The sequence below is a fragment of the Balaenoptera borealis genome (genome assembly GCF_965194805.1).
Source record: "Balaenoptera borealis genome assembly, chromosome: X".
Classification (NCBI taxonomy): Eukaryota; Metazoa; Chordata; class Mammalia; order Artiodactyla; family Balaenopteridae; genus Balaenoptera; species Balaenoptera borealis.
This window is the reverse complement of record NC_138881.1, coordinates 4,810,073-4,837,958: the sequence shown is the minus strand read 5'-3', so window position 1 is coordinate 4,837,958 and position 27,886 is coordinate 4,810,073. Positions and strand designations below refer to the sequence as shown.

At 43.2% G+C, this 27,886-nt stretch overlaps 1 protein-coding gene across 11 annotated transcripts in view; it reads left to right on the top strand.

Moving 5' to 3' along the window:
* Positions 1-27,886, top strand: part of NLGN4X (neuroligin 4 X-linked) — an 886,820-nt gene that overhangs the window by 216,929 nt on the left and 642,005 nt on the right. For 8 of the 11 annotated variants that reach the window (XM_082375570.1, XM_082375557.1, XM_082375573.1 and 5 more), the window contains exons 3-4: positions 148-181; positions 4,869-5,010. The gene's annotated coding sequence lies outside the window, so the exon portion shown is untranslated. Of the gene's footprint in view, positions 1-147; positions 182-1,833; positions 1,913-4,868; positions 5,011-11,322; positions 11,437-18,849; positions 23,177-27,886 lie in introns of all 11 variants that reach the window. The other 3 variants (XM_082375571.1, XM_082375569.1, XM_082375567.1) reach the window with 3 other exon arrangements.

Below are 27,886 nucleotides of genomic sequence, written 5' to 3'. Positions count from 1 at the left end.
TCCATGAGTATGCTTTTAGGGGGGCACAGTCACGCCCTGTCACGTCTTATGATGTATGGCTGCTTTAACATTACAACAGCTGAACAGTTACAAGAGAGGCTGTATGGACTGCAGGATCTGAAATACTTATTTTGTGGCTCTTTACAGAAAAACCGTGTGGACCCGGCCGCAGCTGATTCTGGTACGTGTTCCCATTTGAGAACCGTGATGTTTAGTGACCGTCGTGAAACGTAATCCTATGTTTGTGTCAACAAGGGGAGGGGAAGTTCCCCTGCGGCAGTTACTCTGTGCATTCACTGAGCACCCATTTGTGAATCCGCTTCAGGTAGATAAGTAAGAAATAGCTTTTGGAATAAGATCCACGGACTTCAGATTCTCAGGTCCTTCCCTGGAAGTTCAGAAACCTTAAATCATCTCCTCTTTGGATTCCTCTTCTGTAAAGCACAATAAACAATCCACACCATGCAGGATCATGCTGAAGCTATAATCAATAAACGAGATGAAGTGCATAACCAGTTTCCTGGCACAGAGTAGGTGCTTTAGAAACAGCATTATCCTTTGAGTTTTAAAAGATTGTTTTCACTCTGAAGAGATTTCCAGGAGAGAGTAAGGTACCAGGAACTGTGTCGGGGCCTGAAAAACATATGCACATGGTGTTGTTTATTTAGAAAAGTATTGCGGGGGGGGGGCCTTCCCTGGTGACGCAGTGGTTAAGAATCCGCCTGCCAGTGCAGGGCACACGGGTTCGAGCCCTGGTCCGGGAAGATCCCACATGCCGCAGAGCAACTAAGCCTGCGCGCCACAACTACTGAGCCCGCGCTCTAGAGCCCACGAGCCACAGCTACTGAAGCCCGTGAGCCACAACTACTGAGCCCGCGTGCCTAGAGACCATGCTCTGCAACAAGAAGCCACCGCAATAAGAAGCCCGCGCACCGCAACGAAGAGTAGACCCCGCTCTCCGCAACTAGAGAAAGCCCGTGCGCAGCAACGAAGACCCTATGCAGCCAAAAATAAATAAATAAAATGAATAAATTTTTTAAAAAGAGAAAAGTATTGGGGCATGGAGAAAAATGCCATACTCACTTTTCAGCTCCCAACATTAATTTTCTTTAAAACTCTTATAAACAGGACTCAAGCACAATTAGGTTTTAGAGATCCAGGATGTAAGTGAAAGCACTTATCAATATGTCTATCAAACAAGACACCTGTTTCAAGTAGGTATTTCATCACTATTTATTGAGTGAAGAGTATGTCTGTTTTTCATTGTTGCTTCTCTGTGGCAAGATCCACTGTTTTATTAACCTGGTCTTCCATTGTCATGCTTAATGTCTTCTTATTTTATAACTGGGGTTAAACATTGTTCCTCCAAAGGACACTACTTGGTTGGTTGAAGATGAAGATATTGGGTAGCTTTTCCTAATTAAGCTACCCAACTCATATAAAGCCATATTATTGGCTGTCCCTGCCCGATGCCCAGGGTGGTGTGTCTCCATGGTGATCACGTATGCCCTGTCTCATGAGCGGCAGCAGTCAGCTCTGCAGAGATCCAGCTCCCTCCCGCCCACAGGGGCAGGTTCCCTCCCATAGACTGGGCTTTGCCTCACTGCCATGACCCTTTCTCAAAGTGCAATGATTTTTATTCACTTCTTCCCAATGGCTTTACTTCCTGAAAGAAGCGTATGCTTCTTTCTCTATTTATTTCCAATCCATTGGCTTAGAAATTCCCAAAGTGAAAAGAAATAAACTGGAAAACCAGAGTTTCCAGAGAGAAGACTTGAGCACCCACTGGAGCAGGACATCCCAGATTCCAAGTATTTTTATCCTCTCCTTCAGATCAAAGTGGGAAATTCCAGCTGATTGCCTGGAAAATTGCCTCTGTCTGCCAGCAGCCTTGAAAGAGATTTTGAATTGGGTAGGTACACAAAAACCCCTTGACATTTAAGTCTATGTGATTCTTTGAAAGCTAAACATATTGACACCAAAGGAATTTCTCCAGAGTAGGATGCCGTAGATAAGATACACTCCTGCATTTCTCTCTCACATCACTCTTTTGTTTATTTAAAACCCACTCTGATGCTAGAATTCATCTCTGTCACCTCTGCTGTTCCTACTCTGCCAGTATCCCCTGCCCTCCTTTTTTTTTTAAAAAAAATAACATTCATTGGTGAGGTTGAGAATAAAGTTCATTTTAGTCCTGAAGAGTAAAGTGTCCAGGTGCAAATGAAGCCTTAAATGGGAGGCATGTATCACTCCTACATGGTTTAGCACATCTATGAACATAACACTCACCAACCTTATTAAACTCTCACGTAAATGGTAGGTTTGAGTATAGATGAAGGAAGAAAAATCTCTTATACCATGTCTACATTTATTTTGCCTTTCACCACAAATCATTTCTTTAGCCTTGCTACAGATTTTATTATTTGCCAGAGCAAGGACTGGTCAGTTTTTATCTGACCTGAAAACTATTTCAAAAACCTAAGATTTTTTGCAGCACAATTAAAACACACACACACACACACACACACACACACACACATTTTGGAAGATTTAATGCTTTCATGGATGGAACCCAGGGCTGCTGTCGAAAGGTAGTCATAACCTTGAATAATTTATGTTTTCTTTGGCTTGGTTTATCCATTTTGATTACATAAAGAATATAATACTTCTCTTCATCTTTCCTTCATTAAAGAGCCATATTGTATTTCAATAAAAAAAACCTATGAAAATAATCAGTCTATGAAAAAAAGTGGTATAAGAGATGCCCAAATTAAATATATAGAATATATGTAGAATCATGATTCATTTTCCATATGAGTGATATAAACCTAGGAAGAAGAAATATTCTCAGTTTAAAATAAATCCAAGTGTTTTAAAGTTAATAACGTCGTTCTTCGAAATGCCTGTCTGATTTTATTTGTGTGAACAATGTATGCTGGTGTCAGATTCTTTATCAGGGACTTGTCCACCTGTAGAGGCAAAGTTTCCAAGCAATCATCAGGAGCCAGAAGGCAATTCATGGACTCACTTGCCAGTATTAACAACGAACAGTAGTTATTGGATTGTTGCTATATTCACTATTCTAATAGCTCTTACTCATATTATTCAGGCTGCTATAGAAGGAGTAATTTCTTCCTTTCCACCTAGCAATCTGTTGCAGGATTTTGCAATTTGCCCATTATTAAGTAGGCTAAAATTATCATTCATTTTCCCCAGCTTCTCCTTTTGATACCTTTTTTTCTACCTTAATAGGTACATAGTAAATTTTTGTTTCATTGATTTTATATTCCTAATACAATGAAAAATGACATGAATTTCATAACTCGATTGTACTAAATTATCAGTGACTAAATTATTTGTAAAGTATATTTTAATTTTATTACAGGACAGAGCCTTAAGAGAAAGGAATTCAGTTTGGTTAGTTTAAAGGCAAAGGGAAAACAAGATTCATTTGATTAAAAAAATAAAGCATTGAGGACCATTGTAGTTTAATCAAAATACTGTTTGATTGAAGTTACACTTCCAGCAACATCTGCCTAGTTCTCTCAGACAGTCCATCCTGCTGACAACAAAGAGAAACAAACAAACAAAGAGATCAAATAATCAGACTGCCATCAGACACGTCACGATTCTCAAAGCTATCTTAACGGGTCACAAAACGCTCCTGATAAAGGAAGAGACCGATAAACTGGCAAGGTGTTCTGATCGCAAAAGACACCATTAAAAGAGTAAAAAGAGAAGCCATGGTTTATGACATGATATTTACAGCATTTTATTTAGTTAGTTAGTTACTTTTTTAAAGTTTTTTTTTTTTGATGTGGACCAATTTTAAAGTCTTTATTGAATTTGTTACAGTATTGCTTCTGTTTTATGTTTTGGTTTTTTGGCCGCCAGGCATGTGGGGTCTTAGCTCCCCAACCAGGGATTGAACATGCATCCCCTATGTTGGAAGGCAAAGTCTTAACCAATGGACCACCAGCAAAGTCCCAACAGCATTTTAAACTAGCAAAATTGTCCTATCCTCAAGATAGAAAGTGTTCCTACAAATTAATAAGTAAAAAAAACAAAAACAAAAAAAAACCCAACTAACAGCCCAGTTCAAAAGTGAGCAAAGGTTTGAGCTAGCACCTCACACTTCGGGCATCCAAATGCCTGATGCACCCATGAAAACGATACTCCACCTCATTGAATGTCAGGAAAATTTACATTAAAACCAGAATGAGAGACCTCTGCCCAACCACCAAAACAGCTACCATAGACAGACTGATATCAGGAAGTGTTGGCAAAGATACAGAGCAACTGGAACTCACTCACAATGCTGGTGGGAGGACTTATAAATTAGTGCAACCCTTTGGAAAATTGTTTGGCAGTATCTATGAAAACTGACCATAGATATACCTGGTTCCATTCTTAACATACATGTGTACATACCTGCAGCAAAATTTTGTCCAAGGATCTTCACAGCATCACTATTCATTAAAGCCAAGAAAAGGAAAGAACCTAAATGTTTATCAACAGTAGGATGAATGAATAAATTGAGGTGTATTCATACAAAAGAATATTGCATAGAACTAAAAACTGAATGAACCACCCCATGCAACAACATAGATACATCTTGTAATGTTACATGAAAGAAGCTAGACAGAGTAATAAATACTGTAGGATTCCATTTATATAGAGTTTAAAAACAGGCAAATTGAATCTATGGTATTAGAATTTAGGAAGCAGTGATTTTTTGGCATGGGGAGTGGTAATTATTGGGAGGTCACTGGAAGATGCTTCTCAGACGCAGGTAATGCTTGATTTTTTGACCTGGATGGCGGTGACATGTCTGTGTTCACGGTGCCATCATTCATTTTCCCATACAGGTATGATTTGTGCACTTTTCTTTGGTATGGAATACATCGACCAAAAGTTTATTGACTTTTTCATGCCACTGGATCCAAGACACCCACATCCTGGACTGAAGGATTGGATTTGAATGAAACTCATTTTCATCGCAAGACAAAGGTAAACCAAAATCTTTATGAGATTTACATTATCTTCATTTTTTTTCCCTCTCTTTCTCTCTCTTTTTTTTTTTTTTTTTTGCCCACTGGAGTTTTCTCTTCCCTTCTAGCTTTAGCCAGCATTATAAGAGTACAATGTACGGTTTTCCAGAGGCTGTTTTACATGTTGCCTGATTTTCAGCTCCTTCCTGTCCCTATAAAAACATGTGACACTCGGTGTGCGGACTGATTTCCAACTAACGTGTGCATGAGACTGAGGCAGTGTGTACACACTCTGTTCTCCCTAGGCTGATTTCGATAATGGAGATGTTTCTTTGTAATTTGCTACATATTTTTTTTTTTTTTTTACTCTTAACGAATAGAGTCAGTGAAATTCACTAACCGTCTTCTTGGTATGAACGCTAAAGAAAAAACAAACAAAAACAAAACCCAAGAAAGGCTAGTCTTTTATGTCTATTTGTAGTGACTAATGCAATTATTTCCCTCTGGAGAGTCCTGATGTTGACATTTATCACTAAATGGACTCAGGACTCTGTGAGGTCACCTTCCAGACATTTACGCCCCTCACTTATCAGATTATTTCTTATTGAATTGGTTTTCATGAGACCCCCCCCCCTCCACGTGCCCCATTCTCTTTGTTTCTTCCCCGACAGACCTTAGAATTAACCCCACGTTTCACCGTGGATTCGAGACCACACAGGATGAAAGACTTTGAAAAACTGTCCATATGAATAAGTTTATTATTTTTTAGAATAGACTAAAAATCCAATCAGCTACCTTCAGTTTTCTATAATTTAAATTCTGTCCATGCTTTTCTCTGATGCATTCAAGCTTCTAAAGCGACATGTTATAATGCCGTTTTTCAATAAGGAGATCAATAGTGAGCATTTATAGTTTCTACTCTGGTGGGGGGAAGATATTAGAAACAGTATTGTAAAAGATAGTGAGAGATTACCTCTGAAAGAGCCATTTCATTAGAAATAGCCAGCAAAGGTTTGGGAGATGAAGGTCTTTCTTAAACTACATTGCGACGGATGCTAGAGAAAATGGCAATTCGATGGCCGCTGAATGCTTGCATTTCCTACAAACTCTGGACACTGGTTTCTCAGTTAAGCTTTTGTTAAATCCAAGTGCTAAGAATCATCCGATAAGAAAGAAAATGGGTCAGCATTTTAAACCGGCAAAACTCAATCATCTGTAGGAAATAACACCCCTCTTCTGACTTAAGTTACATATAGAAACACAGGCGACTGCATATCCTGGAGAAAGTCACATGTCCTTTGGGGGCTCAGTTTCCTTGTCTTTAAAATAAGGGTTACCGTACTTGCATCCATAAGACCACGATGGAAATTGATTGATACACGTGAATGAAAACATCGTCCTCATCATTCGAGGGGCTTACCTTTCTCCAGCGGTTAGGGAAAGGCAGGGGTTTCTCCTAGGCCTACCGCTGTCTTGCCTCCTCCGCCACCACCGCCCCCGAAATATCGGGCTGGTCCCGCAGCTTCTCGCTCTTACGTGCGTCACTGACTCCTTTCCCCGCTGCGAATCCTCACCTGAAGCTCCTGGGCCCTACGAGCCCTGGGAAGGATGTTGTCCTTCCACGTGATCAACAGAAGCAGGCAGACTATGAAAGGACACTTCTGACCCTAATCCCCTACCCTCCACTGCCAAGCCTGAGCCGGCACGTGCAAAGAATCACAGTTGTGTGTAGGACAGCCCAGCTGTGTAAGCAGCTTACCTACCACCTGTCAGGTAACAATGAAGCGAATTTATTGAATTGTTGCTATAGGTACTGTGGCGTTAGTTCTCATCAATAACGTGTAGGCTGTTACATACGATGGGGAGCTGCAAGGAAACATAACAAGGGCAGAATGTTTTAAAGCCATAGACGTCCTATGATTGTCCTTAAATTCCAAGGAAAAAACACCAGCCCGTATTGTTTCTCCCATCTTTAGATTCATGTCTCTTAGAAAAGCATTTCCTCTTTCAATCTTTCAAATGCAAATCCCCACCTCCTTTTTGGGAGAAGAAGTCAAAGCGGTAGATCTGGTGCTAGGATCATCCATCTGTGTTCCCCTCTTCCCTCTCCTGGAGTCCAGAGGCCATGGAAGAAGAGAGGATTTGGAAGGGAGAGTCCAAGCTGGGCTTATACTCAATTACAGCCCCTTGTGAGTGTCTGTAGCTGTGCACCACTGGGAGGTACAGCCTGGCCTCCTCATCCATCTGGACCATTCTACGGGTGACCGTGGACCCTCAGAGATGCTTCCCTCTAAATGCATATGGGGAGAAAGAGAGAGAAAACCATTTTCTCAACACGCCCCTGCAGCCAATAACTTGGAGGTGATGGGTCTCCGCCATCTGCCAGTGTAGTTTTGCTTCGAGAGAATCATCCCACCTTTCCCCTTTGACTCCACACAGGTGGGCTGCCCACAGCAGTGGTGGTGTGTCACCTCGTGTAACTGCCTGAGTCACTTACCCAGCGTAACAAGACAGCATCCTCATCGCCAGCAGCAAACACTTCTCTGTACACCACGTGGCAGTTTGGGAAAACAGGGAAGTGAGCAGACAAGAGCTGTGCCGACAACACTGCCAGGTGGAACGTGATCTGCAATTCTATCAAGGGGTTTGTGAGAGGCATAGGTGGCTGTTGCTTGGGACTGGCATTGCAGGGATAAAGCCAGGAAGTTGCCCAAACAGAGCATTTCAGAAGTAAAAAAAGAAGAAAAAAAAAAAATCAGGTGTGGCACTCAGGGAATTGCAGTAGAGGGGAGGAACCTTGCTCTAGAAAATGAGGCTTCCAGGCCACAAAAATGACAAAGACAATGTAGAAAATGTGTAGATGCCACTGCTTAAGAACCACCGCCGGGTGCTCTCTTTCCATAATAAACACGTAGGTCTCTGATAGACTACGACCCACCCACCAGGCTCCAGTGTTCATTGCACTGTTTCCGGGTCTAGATCGAAAATCATTTCCGGTCCCTCGCTGTCATTCTCCGTGACCCATATTTTCTGGAACGTCTTTCCAAGGGGCCGTCTGCTTGCTCTTCGTACACACTGGTTTTGTCGGTGGGTGGATTTGCAGTAGTGTTTCCGTGAAGATCAGCTGTTGACAGTAGACAGATGTCTTAATAAGACTCTGTTTACTGCGTTAGAACCTAGAAGCTCTGATTCCGCGGAGAGGATGAAGCGAGGAGAAGGGCTTGTGCAAGTTCCCAGCTGGGATTTCTGCAGAAGGCCAGCTCGCGGGCACTCAGAAGCCAAGCCCCCGCCCCGGGCAGATAGGAAGGTTCAGCCTGTGGTCGGTGGTGCTGTCCCTGCCCTTCCTTGGTCCCCCAGGGCTCTCTGTCACGCTCTGTGCTTCCCTGGCCCACTGCCTTCAGTTTGCCTGTGTCCTTCTCCTACCTTGTGCTGCTCGCTCCACCCCGATGCAAAACAAAACAGAACTTCAGGGCTGTCTTCCTGGTAGCTGTGCCTGGTGGACAAAATCACTTTCAGGCCCAAGGTTTCGTGTAAATGTTAGTTCAATGCACTAAACTGCCTGAAATTGGGTTAAAAGGGTCACATGTGTGCGGGGCTGGTGCAAGGCCTACAGAACGCCCGTTTCTCCTGAAAGCCGTTCCCCTTTCTGTGGTCTTGGTAAGATTCCCTTTCTGCATGTCCCCCTACAATCCCCTAGTTTTCCTTTGGTGAGGCTCCTTAGTTTGTGTACAACCCGTTTGCATTTTCATTCCCTGATGGTTGGAACTACATCTGTCCTGTTGGCTGTCATTTCTCTAGTGTCTAACACACGTGGGAGATACTACATAGATGTTTTTGGTTTCAAGAGAGAAATCAACGCTAGGATAGCTATTGTGTTTTAATTATATCAGTGGCTCATCTGGAGGGGTGACATCCTCAAATTAGAATCCAGCAGGCAGCAAGACGCCCTGCTCTGCAGAAGACGCCATGGAGTGTGGGAGCATCTTGGGCCGTGTAGGATGCTTGCCTTCTCTCCCAATGCCAGTTGACTTGGGTGGCTTCCGTACCCTCCATGGCCTTCTCTTGCACTTGACCTCTTGGTTCAAAACGTCTGCTTTCAGCCTACAAGCTCAAGACACCTGTCTTCTCTGGGCTGTCTTGGTGACTTCTGGGAAGGCTCTGTTTCTTGGGGGTTTGGGGGTCAACGGAGATGACAGAAATGCCTTGACCGCTCACTACTAGAGAGCTAGAGGGCCTCCTCCATCTGTAACAGGCAACGGCATTTTCATTCATTGCTCTGCTTTGACAGAAGAGGCAAGGGGCCAGTTGGGGGCCAGATGTTCCAGTCGGCCGTCTGAAGCCGTGTCACTTTCACTCCAAAGCCCATGTCTGCTCACGGTTCGGCCCGAAGCTCACTGACTCAGGTTTACACCTGTGACCTTCTAGAACAGATGGCTGATCGTCTAGGGCCAAAGGCAGTAAAGGAAGTTGTTCATTTACTTTACAGATTAAAAAAAAATGCCCTCCACTGTATGAGTGAAGCCCCTTGACTAAGTGTCTTTCCTTCCTGTTTCTGATGGGAACAGATCATCAGAGAGAAAGGTCTTGACCATACTGTGTAGATCCTACCATGAGGGGCCTGGGAGAAAAGGGGAGTGGCTTTCCCCTGTATCTCTTTCCCCTGTATCAAGATCAAGAGAGGAATTTGGGAAAGTCTTGCCCAAGGGCTCAGAACTCAAACTTATGTCTATGCAAATGGACCATATGTTACGGTCTTTACAGAGGCCAAATTCCCAGGGCGTCCTGGGGTTTCCCTAAGTCAAGATGAAAATTCAGCAAATGCTATCAACACTGCTCCGCTGACTTGCGCAGCTGGCCAGCCCTCGAGTAAATCAAGCAATTAGCTTCCAATAAATGTACTAAGCTCCTTCTCTCCTTTCTGTTGCCTACTGGGTTCTCCTGGGAATTTACGTCCCTGGGACAACTGGGAGTGTATTTTTGCAAAAAGTATGTTATGCACAGTCCGTGTCAGAAGAGGTCAGAGTAAATGACCATCTGAGTCAACAACACAGTGGCTCTGAGTCATTCGTGGTTACCAAAAATCTGTGCCTCTCTCCCTATTTCAGCGCTCATGGACCTCTCCAGGATCTGGGTGGCACAGTAATGACAGAGAAATAAAGTGGATAGAAAGACAATTTGGCTGGCAAAATCTTAGATGACTTTGTTGGACCCAGGGGGTCCGGCATGCAGTGGGAAACAGGCCATGTCCTTTTTGAAGTGCAACCAAGAGAGAGAACATTTCGGAGATCTCCTGTAAATCAAATAAGTCCACATGTTACAAGTAACCCCTGAAGGGCCTACCCCTTTTATCTCCCTTCACCTTACCCTTTCCATGCAAAGCCACACAACTGGGGTAAGAGGAATGTCTGATCTTCTCCTGGCGGGGGCAGTCTTCTTTGATAGTTCAGTGGTGGCCACCTTTCTAATGGTTGAGCTTTGAGATTCGAAAAGCAAGTTCAAAGCACTGTACGCCTATCATCAGACCTTGCTGTGCTCATGGAGGTTCAGGAAATAATAGGGACATCGCAGAGAAACTATTTAGGGCAACGGAATGAGGACAGTCAAACAAATACAAAAGCATTTCTTCTTCTTCTTCCTTGAGTATCTTTGGGAAGAGGGAAGTTACATTTGCAAATGTTCTGTGTTATTAGAACCTTTTGTAATGAATCCTCATAGGCATCCTCTAAATGATGAATGCCCTTTCTCAGCCAAAGTGTGGCACACATGTCCTGCATCCAGTGTGTAATATCCACCTTTCTCCTGTCAAGACAGGTCAGAGACACTCACCCATTAGAAGTGCAGGTGGATCTGAGAAGCGTGAGCCAGGGAAGTCCATGTGATAGGAACTCCCACCCCCCCGGGATCAAGTCTGCATCATTCAGATTTGGTAAATTGCCCTTCTGCCCACCTTTCTGAACCCCAACTTCCTTACCTCTAAATTGGGGATAATCATGCCTGTTTTGCCTCACACACAGAGTTTTTCTGGATTAATGGAGACAGATAGAGCAAAGTGCTTTATGTACCACAGAGTGATGGAGACAAATAGGTGAAAGTCCTTTGTGGACCACAGAGCTCTGTACACCGGTCTGTACACCGGTCAGCTGTTATTGTTAGAAGACCCCCGAGATTTCGCGTCCAGGTAGTCTCACAAATAAAACAGTTGGCACCTACATCATCCTTTGATATTAATCACAACGAACGTTGAACTGCTTGGCTTTCGATGGTGAGGTCCATCACGGCGGGTAGAAACCAGCTTCTTCCAAATCCCTTACGATTCTGTGGTTGATTACAGTGGTTTCTAGGCATGTGGAAGATGAGAGGAAATGCATTCAACTTCTCAACCGAACTGGGACATTTTGGGGAGCAAAAGGCAACACTTGTCCATAAATCTGCTGGAGAAACAGGGGTAAGTCAAGACTTCCCTAGGCGAATCAGGGCGTGCGGTCACCTTATCTATAAGGATAGAACCTGAAAACGGACAGTGTGACATCAGTGCCTTCTAGATTCATGTCAAGGATTCTGCGTTCTGACCGCTCTCAGTTCTGCTCCTGTGCTTGTTTTCTTGTCTCGACAGTGATCCTACGGATCCTTGCATGTGGGTGACACCCACCTTCCTCTATTGAGTCTAGATCAACACTTGATAATCTCACCCATGCCTGATCAGTCACACCATGTATAATGTTTCACACTTATTGTTTTAATATATCCTGTCACTAGGTGGCCACTGTAATCAAGGGTCTGACTCCATTAAAACATAGAACAAGGTAAATACTTTTATGAAGATTTCGGGGGTGGGGGAGAGAATGACTCCCATGAGTTCAGTTTCCACCTGGGTTCATCAGAGAAGGGAACATTTGAGCTGGGTCTTGAAGGGTGAGTAGGAGTTTTCCAGGAAAAGATATGAGACTCCATTTTTGATGTTTGACTACTGACAGATTTCAAACTGGACCCTCCCCTCGTTCTCTTTTGTCCTACAGCTGGACAAGCCAATAAAAAAAGATCAGCAGCTACTTGCCTAGAAGGTGGTGGGGAAATTCAAGACAGGAAAATCCTAACTCTTGTGCACTCAGAAACCCTCACCATGGTTGGATCCCATAACCCAATGAACCCCAGAACTTCCCTCCCGCCTTGCTCTCATTTCACTCTGGCTCCGATCTCAGCTCTTCTCCTTGGGAAATGCTCTTGCTGTTTTCTATGTGTGTAACAAACTATTTCATACCCATGGGTGCCTGTGTGTCCTTCCATCCATCAATCCCTGGGCTGGTAGCTGACTGGCATCTATCAGGGGATGCTGGTCTCCCAAATAAAACAAACACCATCCTAGCTAGCTGACTAAGTAACCACCATTACATAAAGAAATCTAACACGCAATTGTATATAGATCTGCGCACACACATAGCAACTCAAGCACTGTTGTGGAGGTTGATTCTGAAGGACTCAGCTGCAGCTTCCCAGCGAGTAAACTCTGGTCTCCCTACACCTTTAGTCAAACATAACCATTTGCAAACATAACTTTCAGATCTGCTTCAGATCCATGGAGATGTTGTCAAGTGATGTGAAAACAAACTCAGAGAATCTGCTCTTCATTTGTGTTGATATCTTGGGTCTCGCTTTCTCAAGGTTTCAAGCCAAGGAGTTTAAACTCCTTGTCTTAGTGATCTCTTGCTGTGTAACCCGTTACCAGAAAATCGTCGGCTCCAAACAACACACTTTTGTCCTCACGTAGGTTCTGTACATCAGGGTCAGGACTCCAGGTGCGGCTCAGCTGGGTCTCACAAGGGTGCAGCCAGGGTGTCAGCCAGGACTGGGGTTTCACCCAAAGGCTTGACTGGAGAAGGGTTTGCTTCCAAACTCATGTGGCTTTTGGCAGGATTCAGTTCTTTGCAGGTGACTGGGGAGACAGAGAGAGAGAGAGAGAGAGAGAGAGAGAGAGAGTCCTTGCTGGCTGTTACGTGGAGCTGTCCGTCCATGTCTTGTCTTGACCTCTCCCTGTGGTCGCTTGTTTCATCACAAGCCAGCAAGAGAGAAGGAGTCTGCTAGAAAGACAGAAGTCACTCTCGTACGTAACCGAATCATGAAAGTGCATCCATTGTCTTTGCTGGATTCTGTTGGACAGAAGCAAGTCACCAGGCAGCCCACACTCAAAGGAAGGGATTAAACAGGGGCATAAATCAGGAGTTGGGTTCATTTGGGAGTCTGCGCACCACACTCCTGAGGTCCAGGAAGGAATCTCTGAAGTTATATTCCTTGCGTTGGCAAACCCATTCATCCATCCCTTCACGAGAGGCAACGTGCTACAACAGATGGATGCGAGTGGTGTAACCCAGTGTTTTTCAGCCTTTTTCCTTTTTCTTTTTAATTGAAGTACACTTGATTTACAATGTTGTTAATTCTGCTGTATAGCAAAGTGATTCAGTTATCTATATATATATGTTCTTTTTCATATTCTTTTCCATGATGGTTTATCCCAGGATATTGAGTATAGTTCCCTGTGCTCTACAGTAGGACCTTGTTGTTTATCCATCCTATATATACTAGTCTGCATCTGCAAATCCCAACCTCCCACGCCATTCCTCCCCCATCCCTCCTCCCCCTTGGAAACCACAAGTCTGTTCTCTGTCTGTGAGTCTGTTTCTGTTTTGTATATATGTTTATTTGTGTCATATTTTAGATTCCACATATAAGTGACATCATATGGTGTTTGTCTTTCTCTGTCTGACTTACTTCCTTTAGTATGGCAATCTCTAGGTTTATCCATGTAGCTGCAAATGGCATTATTGCGTTCCTTTCTGTGGCTGAGTAGTATTCCATTGTATGCATGTACCACATCTTCTTTATCCATTCATCTGTCGATGGACATTTAGGTTGTTTCCATGTCTTGGCTATTGTGAACAGTTCTCAGTGTGTTTTCATGATTGCACACTATAGCGCTTTTTCACACATTTGTTCCCAATCCACCCCCCATGAAGTTTTAACAGATATGCTGCTTCTCTGTTCTGTATTTCTGAACTCTGCACGTAAAATGAGTATTATTCTTTTCACCTCCCAAGAACCAATTTTCCACCCACTTGGGACGATATTGTCCATGAAGAATGTGTGTTCTAAAGTCAGACAGCCTAGATTTCTACCTCCATTGCACCACTTATCAGCTTTGTGATCTTAGGCAAGTCACCAAACCCCTCTGAACCTTAATGAACTTTCTTAATTATAAATAAGAATCACATCAATACCTACCACTTATGATTGTTGTGGGGTTGGAATGACACAATACAAGTGAAGTATATGTGACACACTTAGTAGACAGGAGGAACCTAATAAATGCTACCTTCTGTTATTGCAACATGCAGAACAATATGTGCAGCACTGGGGATACCAACATAAGACAAAAACAAGAGCCTCGAAGAGGCCCCACTGTATGTCAAAGGAGACAGAAAGATGACAAAGGCTATGGTATGTGCTATAAGAAAGTTATATTCAAGATGATTTGGGCATAGAAAAAAGGGGGTGCCTAAATGCTGGAAAAAGCGAGGAGAGCGTGAGAAACAGGAGTTTCTCAGAGGAAAGAGAGTTGAAGAAGTGAGAATTGATTTGAGAGCTGATGAATGAAAAACCAAACTAAAGCAATGGCACTGTTAATGGAGGAGAGGAAGAAAAGGATGGGACAAATCGTCATGTGGTAGAAAATGATGTTTACCCAAGAGGTTTGCTGACATAAGTGTGTATTCTTTCAGGGTTCTTTTTGTCCATTCATCCATTCATTCATCTACCCATTTATCCACCCACTATCAATCCATCTATCCATATATCCATCCATATATCCATCTATCTAAGTTTTTTCCTTCCATCTATCCATTCATTTGTCCACCCATCCACCTGTCTATCCATCCATCCATCCATCCATCCATCCACCCATCCATCCAAAAATCCACCTTTCCTTCCCTTCATCCATCCATCCCATCCTTCTATTCATCCATCCACAAATCTACCCATCCATCCATTTACCTACTCACCCATCTATCCACTTACCTATTGACCCATCCATCTCTCCATCTACCCATCCATTCATTTACCTACTCACCCATCCATCCACTTACCTATTGACCCATCCATCTTTCCAGCTATCCATCCATCCATCCATTTACCCATTCACCTATATATCTTTCCATCCATCCATCCATCCTTCCACAAATACACCTTTCCATTCATCCATCCATCCATTCACAAATATACCGTATTCATCCACCCCATCCTGTTATCCTTCCATCCATCCATTCATCCATCCACCCATCCATTTGTTTATCCATTCTCCCATCCTCTCCTATCCATCCACCCACTTACCCACCCATCCATACATCCATTCATTATCTCTCTTTTTCCACAAGGGTTTTAAGGTGGCTGAGAAAGACACGTAAAATATATGTAGAAAATAAATAAATAAACCAACGGAATGATGAACAAACCAAACAGAAATCAGGTGAGAATGAAAAGGAGAGAACTCGTATAGGGACCTGAAGGAGAAGCAGGGATTCAGTTTATACAAGCGTGCATCCCTATGAGCCTTTATACCTGCCATATGAGGGTCCCACGGTTGGCATCTTAAGATGCTGTGTTGCTTGTGCTCCCAAGGTGGCCTCTATTTGTACAGAAATCTCTATTTCCCTGCAGTCTAAATGGGGGAATCTCCTAAGGTGTTTACTGTACTCTCCCATCAAATATTGATGGCCTTTGAATAGACATTGACAAATACAGTCTATCTCTCCATTTATCCTTCATCAGTCTCTAAAGTGAGTTGGGGATTGGAGATGAGATGAAACTGATTAAAGTCAAGTCAGGTTTCAAATACTTTCTCCTGAAAATCCATTCTACTCCTTTGCTGTTAGCAGCGTTTACTACAGGAAAAATGTATAGTTAACATTTAGCCAGAAACAAAAAACCTCTGCAAAACACCTAAATATAGATTGTTTCATTACCTTCAAATCAGCCGGAAAAGAATGCAGAGGCTGGCGCTCAGAAGGAATCAAGTGGCTGGGTAACTGCAGTGCAGTCTGCAATCAGGAGGAATTACAATTATGGCACCAAGCGCTAATCCTGGAAAATCAAAACACAGTTAGGCAACCACTAAATCCCATTATAAACTATAATAATCATTATTAAGCCTTTTTTTCCGCCAGAAAATGAAGAGTTGGAGACGTTATGTCGTCCCTTTACCATTTTCCGTAGCAGGGTCATTATTCTTTATGGTGCTACTAAATATACCCATCATTTTACAAATCCCAAGTTCACCTTCCAAATACATGATCTCGTCCTTCTGTGTAAAGTTAATCAAGGTTGTAAAAGTGCTTTATTCCATATCTTTATTTTTCCCCACAGGGATGGGGGGTAAAAATGTTATGCATTGGAGAATCACAAAACACAGCCAAGGAACCTTGAGATGTTATTGTCTCCTGTCTGTGCTCAAAAAGGACCCACACAGAGATTAACCCTCTCCTGGAAAACGGACATCTTATGTGTTTTCAGGGAAGAGCTTGCTTTATTATTAGGAAGCTCTTTTTTATGTCTAGCCTGACTTTTTCATACTGTACTAATTTTTGTATCTTTAACTGGAAATTAGAAAGAAGCTGGGTAATATCTTCTAGGGCTCTTAAAATACTCCAAGACTGTGGCAAAGAAGTCTAGAAAGGTGCTCATTTTCCTGGGATCACCACCTTTTCTAGAACATGCCAGAATCAGACCACACTGAATCTTTTCTTTAGGGTAGAGATTGTGTTTCATCCTTCTTTTGTACCCACACAATACAGCCTATTTATGGACACTCAATGAATATTCATAAATCTTCCTTGAAAGAATGAGTAAATCAATGAATCAATACTTCTTGAATTCAATACAAACCATTTCAGACAATGAGACCAAAATATCCATCATTCATCTCTCTCAATTCACATTCTCTTACTGAAGGACAGTGTAAATGGCAAGTTCTCATTTAATGAATTATTTCCAGGTTGAGCTACATGAAATTGAGATTTTTTTGTAGATCAGAAATGGTTGAATATCAGCAGCATGCTAATATTTGCATTCTTCTGCTGATATTTGGGACTTTTTTCTTTTCTTTAGCGACATCAGAAAAAGTAGTTTAAGATGAGCTGCAGATCTATAAATAGCATCTCACCTTGGGAAAACAGCTAAGTGAAGATCGGATAAAAAGCTAAAATATTCAGTTTGGGAATGCACTCTTTTGATTAAAGGATAAAATTTTGGTCACTGGTGGTTGCTTCTCTTAATGTTTGTTCAGCAAGATGAAGCATTTAGACCAATAAAGCAATGAGTTCCATCCTCTCGTGACTTAGGTTCAGGAGCTAATGAATCAGTTAAAACTGAGTGTCAGAGGAGAATCTGAATAGACATTTTTTTCCAAAGAAGACATACAGATGGCCAACAGGTACATGAAAAGGTGCTCAACGTCACTAGTCATCCAGGAAATGCAAATCAAAACCATAGTAAGATATGACCTCATACGTGTTAGAATGGCTTTTATCCAAAAGACAAGAGATAATAAATGCTGGAGAGGGTGTGGAGAAAGGGGAACCCTTGTGCACTGTTGGTGGGAACGTAAATCGGTGCAGCCACTGTGGAAACAAGATGGAGGTTCCTCAAAAAATTAAAAATAGAACTACCAGATAATCCAGCAATTCCACTTCTGGGTATTTATCCAAAGGAAATAAAATCACTATCCTGAAAAGATACCTGCACCCCAATGTTCACAGCAGCACTGTTTACAGTAGCCAAGACACGGAAACAACCTAAATTTTTTTCTCATATTTAAAGTGCACGATCTATTCATTTATTTTTTAATTTATTTAATTTATTTATTTTCGGCTGCGTTGGGTCTTCGTTGCTGTGCGCGGGCTTTCTCTAGTTGGGGCGAGCGGGGGCTACTCTTCGTTGCGGTGTGCGGGCTTCTCATTGCGGTGGCTTCTCTTGTTGTGGAGCACGGGCTCTAGGCACACAGGCTTCAGTAGTTGTGGCACGCAGGCTTCAGTAGTTGTGGCACGGGGGCTCAGTCCATCAACAGATGAATGGATAAAGAGATGTGGTACATATATAAAATGAAATATTATTCAGCCATGAGGAAAATGGAAATCCCACCATTTGCAACACCATGGCTGGACCTTGAGAGCATTAAGCTAAGTGAAATAAGTCAGACAGAGAAAGACAAATACTGTATGACCTCACTTACATGTGGAATGTTAAAAAAAAAAAACAAAAAACATAGAAACAAGAGAACAGATTGGTGGTTGCCAGTGGTGGGGGAGTGGGTGGGGGGTGGGTGAAATGGGTGAAGGGGGTCAAAGGTCACAGAATTCCAGTGATAAGTCCTTGAGATGTAGCATGGTGACTGTAGTTAACAATATTTCACAGTATATTTGAAAGTGGCTAAGAGAGTAGATCTTAAAAGCTCTCATTCCAAGTTAAAAAAAAAGATTGTAATGAGGGACTTCCCTGGCGGTCCAGTGGCTAAGACTTCGCCTTCCAATGCAGTGGGTGTGGGTTCGATCCCTGGTCGGGGAGCTAAGATCCCACATGCCTCGTGGCCAAAAAACCAAAACATAAAACAGACGCAGTATTGTAAAAAATTCAATCCAGACTTTAAAAAAGGGTCCACATCAAAAACATCTTTTAAAAAATTGTATGTATATGAGGTGATATATGTTAACTAAACTCATTGTGGGAGTCATTTCAGAATATATACCTGTATCAAACTATTATGTCACGCACCTAAAACAGATATAATATTAAATGTCCATTCTATCTCAATTTTCAGAAAAAGAATGAGTGTCAGCTTTGGCAGAGCCCAAAGGACATGGGTCTGTGATAAAAATGGAAGTGTATCCTGCTTTCCCATTCAGATGATGCTTTCAGACCTGACATGATCTTGCCTTCTGGGGTCAGCAAAGCACTGAGCAAAGCCAAGGCGACTCCGAATAATGCCCCCCAAAGATGCCCGTCCTCATCCCCCAGTCAGCCAGTGTGCTACCTTATAAGGCAAAAGGGACTTTGCTGATGAGGTTAAGTGGAGGATCTTGAGAGGCGGAGGTTATCTGGGGTTGCCGATGTGCTCACAAGGGTCCTTATAGGCAGAAGGCAGCAGAGTCAGAGAAGAAGCTGCGACACGGGAAGCACGGGGTCATTGGAAGACGCTACTCAGTTGCCTGTGAAGGGACCACGAACCAGAGGATGCAGGCAGCCTTTAGAAGCTGGAACAGGCAAGGGAGCAAATTCTGCCTGCGGCCTCCAGAGCACAGCCTTCCCCACACCTTGATTTCCGCCCAGCGAGATCCATTTCCGACTTTGTTTTAAAATCGAACTATAGTTGATTTACAATGTTGTGTTCATTACTGCTGTACAACAGAGTGATTCAGTTATACTTTCTTTATTTTAGATTCTTTTCCATGATGGTTTATCACAGGATATTGAACATAGTTCCCTGTGCTCTACAGGAGGACCTTGTTTTTTATCCATCTTATATATCAAAGCTTACATCTGACTTCTGACCTCCAAAACTGTACAAAAGTACACTGGTGTTGTCTTAAGCCACTGCATTTGTCGGAATTTGTTACAACATTGTTAGGACACATATAGACTCTTCCTCAGGTCCTCTGTCACTAGGCACATACATCTTTGGAGAGGATTTTTGACAGTGACACTGTTTAGCCTCAGACTTAAAAATGGAACCTGAGAGGGCTTCCCTGGTGGCGCAGTGGTTAAGAATCCGCCTGCCAATGCCGCGGACACGTGTTCAAGCCCTGGTCCGGGAAGATCCCGCATGCCACGGAGCAACTAAGCCCGTGCGCCACAACTACTGACCCAGTGCTCTAGAGCCCGTGAGCCACAACTACTGAGCCCACATGCCACAAGTACTGAAGCCCGCACACCTAGAGCCCGTACTCCGCAACAAGAGAAGCCACTGCAGTGAGAAGCCTGCGCACCGCAAGAAAGAATAGCCCCCGCTCGCCACAACTAGAGAAAGCCTGTGTGCAGCAATGAAGACTCAACGCAGCCAAAAATAAATAAATAAATAAATAAATAAATAAATAAATAAATAAATAAATAAATAAAAATTAAAAAAAAAAAAGGAACCTGTGGAAGATGGTTGACTCCTACTACTCTATTTGTCAACAGCAAACCCAATAAATATGCATCTGTTTAATACTTAAACTTTAGCTCTCATTTATAACAGGGATACTCTATCTCCTCCTCCTGCTATTCCTGTAACTGACACATTTTTCTCCAAAGGATGTAGACCCCTAGACCACTAGTGGGGGCTTTTGCTCAGTGAGAGAAATGCATGGTTCCTTTCTATAGCTAGGACAAGTTGGAGATACAGGATTTGGAAGAGTTTGTGTAGGGACAACAAACTCGCAAGAATTTGGGAAAAGAATTGTAAAAAGCTGAAAGCATAATCTTTCCAAATAGCCTCACCAACCATCTGGATCTCTGGATGTAGGACTTTCCACGCTAAGCCCCCCAAAAGTCCTCAGCAAACCAGGATGCATGGTCCCCCTATTTCCAAATAAAGATAAATTAGTTCATGGAAGAGGGGGGGAAACATTGAAATTAACAACCCAGCAGAGCAATTAAAATATTCGTTTGTTCCAGTGAAAATAGAGTTGCCATATGATCCTGCAATCCCACTCCTGGGTGTATATCCAGAAAAGAAAAGAAAACTCTAATTCAAAAAGTTACATGCACCCCTATGCTCATTGCAGCACTATTTGCAATAATCAAGACATGGAAGCAACCTAAATGTCCTTTGACAGATGAATGGATAAAGAAGATGTGGTACATATATACAATGGAATATTACTCAGCCATAAAGAGGAATGAAATAAGGCCATTTGCAGCCACATGGATGGACCTAGAGATTATCATACTGAGTGAAGTAAGTCAGACAGAGAAAGACAAATACCATATGATATCACTTGTATGTGGAATCTAAAGTATGACACAAATGGACTTATCTACAAAACAGAAATAGACTCACAGACACAGAGAACAGACTTGTGGTTGCCAAGGGGGTTGGGGGGTGGGGGAGGGATGGAGTGGGAGTTTGGGGTTAGCAGATACAAACTAGTATATATAGGATGGATAGACAACAAGGTTCTACTGTAGAGCACAGGGAACAATATTCAGTATCCTGTGATAAACCATCATGGAAAAGAATATGAAAAAGAATATATATGTATGTATAACTGAATCACGTTGCCATATGGCAGAAATTAACACAACATTGTAAATCAACTATACTTCAATAAAAATTTTTTTTAATTATTCATTTGTTCAAAAAGTGTGTTAACTATCTGTGGCAGTTTAATCTTGTGTTAAGGTGTTTAGGATAAAAAATTGTGATACAGGCTACCCTCAAGAAATACATTATCTATTGGAAATAATATATGTATGTAATTAACATATAAATAACGTGTGTGTGTGTGTGTGTGTGTGTGTGTATACACACATACATACAGAGAGAGAGAACTTATAAACTTTTAAAAAAGGGACTCTTTTTTTTTTTTAACGCAAGATCATTGGGTAACATTTTCATTTGTCTTGGATAGCTCCGTGGGCTCTTGTGACACAACGAGGGTACTACGAAAATAGATCAAAAGTAGGAAATTGAACCAGATGTGCTCCCTTACTTAAATAGGACATTTTGCTCTGACAACTTATTGGGTTCATTCAGGGGGAAAAAAATCCCCACAGCAGGGCATTGGGAAATGGCAAAGTGCTACATGTTGCTGAATGAGAGAGGGAGTCTGTGTGACCTTTAATGGCTAGGTCCAGTTTCTGGAGGGACAAAATTAGGATAAAAAGGAGACTCCTCCAGTTCTCTATCTTTGGTCATTTCTCCTCGTATCATTTTCGGTGAGCCAGCCAGTCTGAAAGTCTGTCCTGTTTGGGTGGAGAGGGGGCTCGGATGGGAGTTGAGACGCCAGCCGCACATTCTCTCATTCACAGAGTCACGGAATGCGTTTTCCACGAGGGAAGCTTCCTTTCTCCCTGCCATATCCTCCTTTCAAGATGGGCGTTTCTCTGCGCTCCTGCGAACAGAGAACGCTGCTATCGACCGAAAGTTCTAAAGTGCCGTCGACCTAATTAACTTGAGATGGTTCAGTTGTTGAATTTCTGTGAGTAAATACATTTGTCAACGTTGATAAGTGCATAGGGTCCGTTTTAATGTACAATGGTCATGAGTTGAAGAGTCACCCAGAAAATATCAATTATGACAACTTCCATAAAGGACACCTGGGCAGCTACTGCAGTGCCAAACCGCCCATGTCTCACTCTGCGCTGCTAATTTCAAAACTGTGGCCACCTGGAGATATGAGGAGTAATTAACCTTTGGGTAGCTCTTACCTGCCCATCAGGGAAAGCTGTGAAACTGGATCCTTTTCCAAACGATGCCTCTCCACCTCACGAGGGCAGACAGACGCTGGCTGACGTCTAGAAGGTAGTCCAAGAGCCACTGCAACGTGGTCTCTGATGCGTGAGGACAGGCTGAACTTGAACTTGGGGCTTCCAAAACTGCTGATCTCTGGGGTCCTGTTCTGGCTCCCGGTGGACTGCCTGTGAGCCACAGCTTTCAGGAGCGTCGGAAAGAGATGGAAAGAGGAAAGGGAACGGACATTTGTCAGAAGCCGGATTCTAAAAGAAGAGAGTTGACCTTTGGCGTGACAGTACAGCGGGAAATAAAAAGAAGAGGCGGAAGGCAGAAGAGACTCAGCTGGCATCCTGATTTGGCCTTTTGTAAACTCTGTGCAGAGAGAAAGTTCTTCAGTAGCTCCAAGCCCGATTTCTTCATTGGTAGGATGGAGCTAATGCTGCCTGCCTTACAGCATTGGAGGTTGGAGGTGGGGAAGGCATCTGGTTACCCGCTGCGACCACCTGGAGAAGGTTAGCTCCCTAGGTGGATGCTGACAAAACCAGGTAGTTGAAACCAGGGAGAACGGACAGCGGAACTCATGACCGATGACGCCATGTTGCCTCGTAGGGTTCTGGCTCCCGAGGTGTGTTTCCAGACCAGCTGCCTCACCAGCTCCTGGGAGCCGCTTAGAAATGCAGACTCTCACCCCAAGCCGCACCTCCTCAGTCAGGTACTCGGGATGGGGCAGGTGGGGCGGAGGGAGTGGATTCAGCACGGAGTATTTTAATGAGTTTTTTAATTTAAAAATGTTTTAAGTATAGTTGCTATACAATATTGTATAAGTTACAGGTGTACAATATATTGACTCACAATTTTTAAAGGTTATATTCCATTTGTAGTTGTTATAAAATACTGGCCATATTCCCCATGTTGGACAGTATATCCTTGTAGCTTATTTTAAACCTAACAGTTTGTGCCTCCTAACCCCCTACCCCTATGTTGCCCCTCCCCCCTCCCTCTCCCCAGTGGTAACCTCTAGTTTGTTCTCTGTATCTGTGAGTCTGCTTCTTTTCAGTTATATTCACTAGTTTGTTGCATTTTTTAGATTCCACGTGTAAGTGATATGTACAGTATTTGTCTTTCTCTGTGTGACTTACTTCACTTAGCAAGATACCCTCCCAAGTCCATCCATGTTGCTGCAAAGCAGTGAGTGTTTTAACTAACAAGCACTCCAATGGGATTCATATACATAGTCAAGTTTGATCACCATGGCTTAGAAGGAGGACTTTTCTGGTAAAAAAAATTAGCAAGAAGAAAGCAAAGCCCCCATTTTGGAGAAACTGGGGGACTAGGCAAGTTTGCAGGAAAAGTTTTGAGGCGTGAGGAGCCGCACAGGGCTTGCATCGTTAACCCAGGTGTGTGAGACGGTGCAGGGCAGAGCACTGGGTGCACAGACCAGGCAGTATTCCCATGACGGGCACTGAAACACGCGTCCGGCAGAATTAGGATGAAGGTTGGTCTGAAGCTGAAGCCAGGTGAAGACTTTGATGTACCTAGAACCTGTGCTAGGGCGAGACTGAATGTATAGGAGGGAACCATGTGGTCCCAGCTCTTCATCTTCCCTCCTTCTAGACCACAGAGACCCTGACCTTTTTAGTGTATCCATATGTGATACCCCCGCCCACCTTCCTACTGCTTCCACCCTCCTGATGTTGATTGCTTGAGCTGAGTCTTCCTATGACCTTGTTGCTTTTGTTGATATTGTTGACTTGGGGTTGGTGTTCAGGTGTCATCCTGTCTCTCTTGAGGTCCAAAGGCTAGAATTGCACTCAGAGAGTTCCAAGTACAGATATGCTATAGTTTCATAGAAAGATTGGATTCTGTTACTTGCCAGCGTCGATGTTTAGCACTTCCTGGCTGTGCAGACCTCCCGGTGTATGCGGTCATCATCTCTAAGCAACAGAGGACAGAAGCAGAATGGAGTACTCAGGGGGCTGGAATTCTAAGAATCGGGGTCTTATTGCATGCCAAACCCGCTCCCTCTGTGACCAGTGGGAAGCCCTGCCATGTCAGGGCTTCGAGTGCTTCATCACTGAATGAAGGTACTTGAGTGGAAATGTATATGGTCCTTCGCCGATCTCAAATCCCACCATCTATACTCTTGGCTCCCGTTCCTGAGTCATACCTAGTACCGAAGAGCTTCACTCAGAACTCTTAAATGATGGTAAAGAGACTCAGCTATAAATACAAACAATGCATGATGTTCTTTTATTTTGCTATTTTGGACAAGTACACTATCTCATCCTTCAAGAGTTACGAGCTCTCTCCTGAATGTGAATATCTTAGTTTAGGCTGCTATAACAAAAATGAATTGAGACATTGGGATTGACATATATACACTAATATGTATAAAATAGATAACTAATAAGAACCTGCTGTATTAAAAAAATATAAAATTCAAAAGAAAATGCCATAGACTGGGAGGCTTAAACAACAGACATTGTTTCTCATAGTTCTGGAGGCACGGAAGTTCAAGATCAAGGCATCAGCAGATTTATTGTCTTGTGAGGTCACGCTTTCTGGTTCATAGGTGGCCATCTTCTCGCTGTGTCCTCACATGGTGGGAGGGTTGAGGGGACTGTCTGGGGTCTCATTTATAAGGGCACTAATCCCATTCATGGGAACTCATGACCTGATCACCTCCAAAAGACCCCAGCGCTAATACCATCCCATGTGGGTCAGAATCCCGCATATGAATTTTTGGGGGGGGGAAGTTTGGACACAAACATTCAGTCTATTGCACTGAATGCCTGAGTTAACTCTACTGAGAATAAAGCAAATCAGCAGCTAGCGGAAAAATTTTGTTAAAAATAGAAGAGCACGATTATTCCATGCTGCTCATTTCTCAGTCACCAGCAAAATCTCTCATTAGAGGTTTCCGCAGCTTAATTAAGTCTTTTGGGTGAAGGTAAAAAGAAAGATGACCTTTAACATCAAATTGACATTGCTCAAGTCATAGACAAAACTGATTTTCTCAGTCCTGTTATAGCACTGCACAGAATCTCTAGGAGAATATCTGATTTTTTGACAACTGCAAGGGGCAGAATGATACAGACGCCCCCAAGATTTCCACCCCCTGGTCTGTACATCCTATATAATCCCTGCCTTTGAGTGTACGCATGGTCTTTGCATGTGATGGATGTCAGTCCAGTGATTAGGTTGTGTATAGCAGAGGTGAAGCGTTTTTAGTAGATGCCATATTTTAGAGGTGATTAGGGTCCCTAACCCAAACATAGACGTTGAGTAAATCAATAGGCAGATTGCCCTGGGTGGACCTGACCACTTCACTCAGGCTTTTCAAAGAAGCTTTAGAGGCAAGACACGTGACACAGCAGAGTCTCTCTGAAGCCAGCGATTCTGAGTTCGATAGCCACAAAGAAATGAATTCTATTAGCAGCCAGAGAGCTCGGAAGAGAATCCACTTCTCCAGATGAGAACACGGCCCCTAGCTCTTCCTCCAGGAAATTTTAGGAGACCAAAGCGGTGGCTCCCGAGAGCTAGGACACAAGCGGGTGTTAGCAGCTGAGATGTCCTCTCCAAGCTTCAGGTCAATTCCCAGCTGGTCCCCTTTTAATGGTCTGGGTCTCCACCCAGAAACCCCCTGCCCTGTTGCCCCTGGCCAGCCATGGCCAGACTTCTTACCGACTCCTTGAAGGAAAAAGCAAGGGAAGGACCACATGATGGTTAAGAGGTCTGACTTCTGAGAATATTCCTATGACAGTATAAAAGAGGAAGAATTCTCCTCCGGCCTTTTTGGGTCTCGAGCTGGGTCTGAAAATTGAGCAGACACAAGAGAGATCAACAGGAGAAAGGCATACACATTTTATTAAATGTTTACCTGGGAGCCTTCACAAGAGAATGAAAACCCAAGAAAGTGACCTGAGCAGGAAGCTTTTATACCTTTCAGACAAACAATAAATTTGTACAGAATTGACAAGACAAAGGGGTTTGGGCTTGGGGTAGTGAAGGGTGATGAGGTAACTAGGAAGGTGAGGGTTAGTTTAACGAGGTTTATTCTGTACAGATTTCTCAGCCCCCAAATCCCCATCTCTGGTGATGTGAATGTCTTCTCTCCTCCTGGTACAGCGAGGGCGCCGCTCACATGGGAGTTTAATGACCTATTTTAGGGAAGAAGGGCAAGCTTGGGGGGTGGGGTAGGAGGAAGACATCAGTGTGACCTTCCTGCTTCAGTCCTTTTCTCAAACTCCCTCAGTTTAAAATGCTCCATATGCCAACCTGTCATGTTTTGGGGTAGCACGTCCTGAACCCCATCAACAGTGAGACAGGGCTAACAGCCCAAAGCAAAACAAAAACGGTTTTGCTGACAAGCATTATCAATTTTTTAAAAAAGATTTATCACCAGCTTGACATTCAAGCTCTGTTTGGAGTTTGCATGGTAAGGAAACAAAAAAGGGCAGGAAACTGACAAACTTCTTCCAAGACAAGAGTGCAGCGTCATAAAATAGAGTTTTATCTTGTGATTGTTTTCTCAATGGAAGTTTGAAATACATCTCCAGGCGGAACTTTGTCAATAAACCTTCCTTGGGAAGTTTTTGCTATGCTTCTTTTCCAAAAGGCAAGTCCATTCTATGCAAAAAAGGTCTTTTCAAGAATAATTTTCAAAGAAAAGGTAAAACCACGACTCTCAGACAGATATAAAATGAACAGGGGGGCTTCCCTGGGGGCTTCCCTGGTGGCGCAGTGGTTGAGAGTCTGCCTGCCAATGCAGGGGACACGGGTTCGAGCCCTGGTCTGGGAAGATCCCACATGCCGCGGAGCAACTAGGCCCGTGAGCCACAACTACTGAGCCTGCGTGTCTGGAGCCTGTGCTCCGCAACAAGAGAGGCCGCGATAATGAGAGGCCCGCGCACCGCGATGAAGAGTGGCCCCCACTTGCCGCAACTAGAGAAAGCCCTCGCACAGAAACGAAGACCCAACACAGCCATAAATAAAAAACTAATTAAAAAAAAAAATGAACAGATGTTCAAGATGGCATTTAACACTTTATTGCTGAGTGAACCAGTGGTAGGTTGTTAAACTCCGTCCTAGAACAATCCAAAGAAGAGTCATATCTCTAGGTCAAAAACATGGACATGAACAGACAAATGGAAGCAAACTGACTTCCGTTTTTGTGGGGCAGAGAAGTCAATTGAATTTCCAAAGGCAGAATTTTCATGTCTATTGACGAGAATTATTTTGCAGTACTCTCAGTCATTTGGAACCTCCTGAGTTGTGAAATCACTCAAAGGCAAGGCAAGGCTATGAAGAGAATCAGAATCATTTAGCAGGAAGAATATGGTCTAAACAAAGAATCGTTTCCTGTGGAAGCACAAATGTTGCCCTATACATACTTTATTTACAGATTACAGTGGTTGGACCT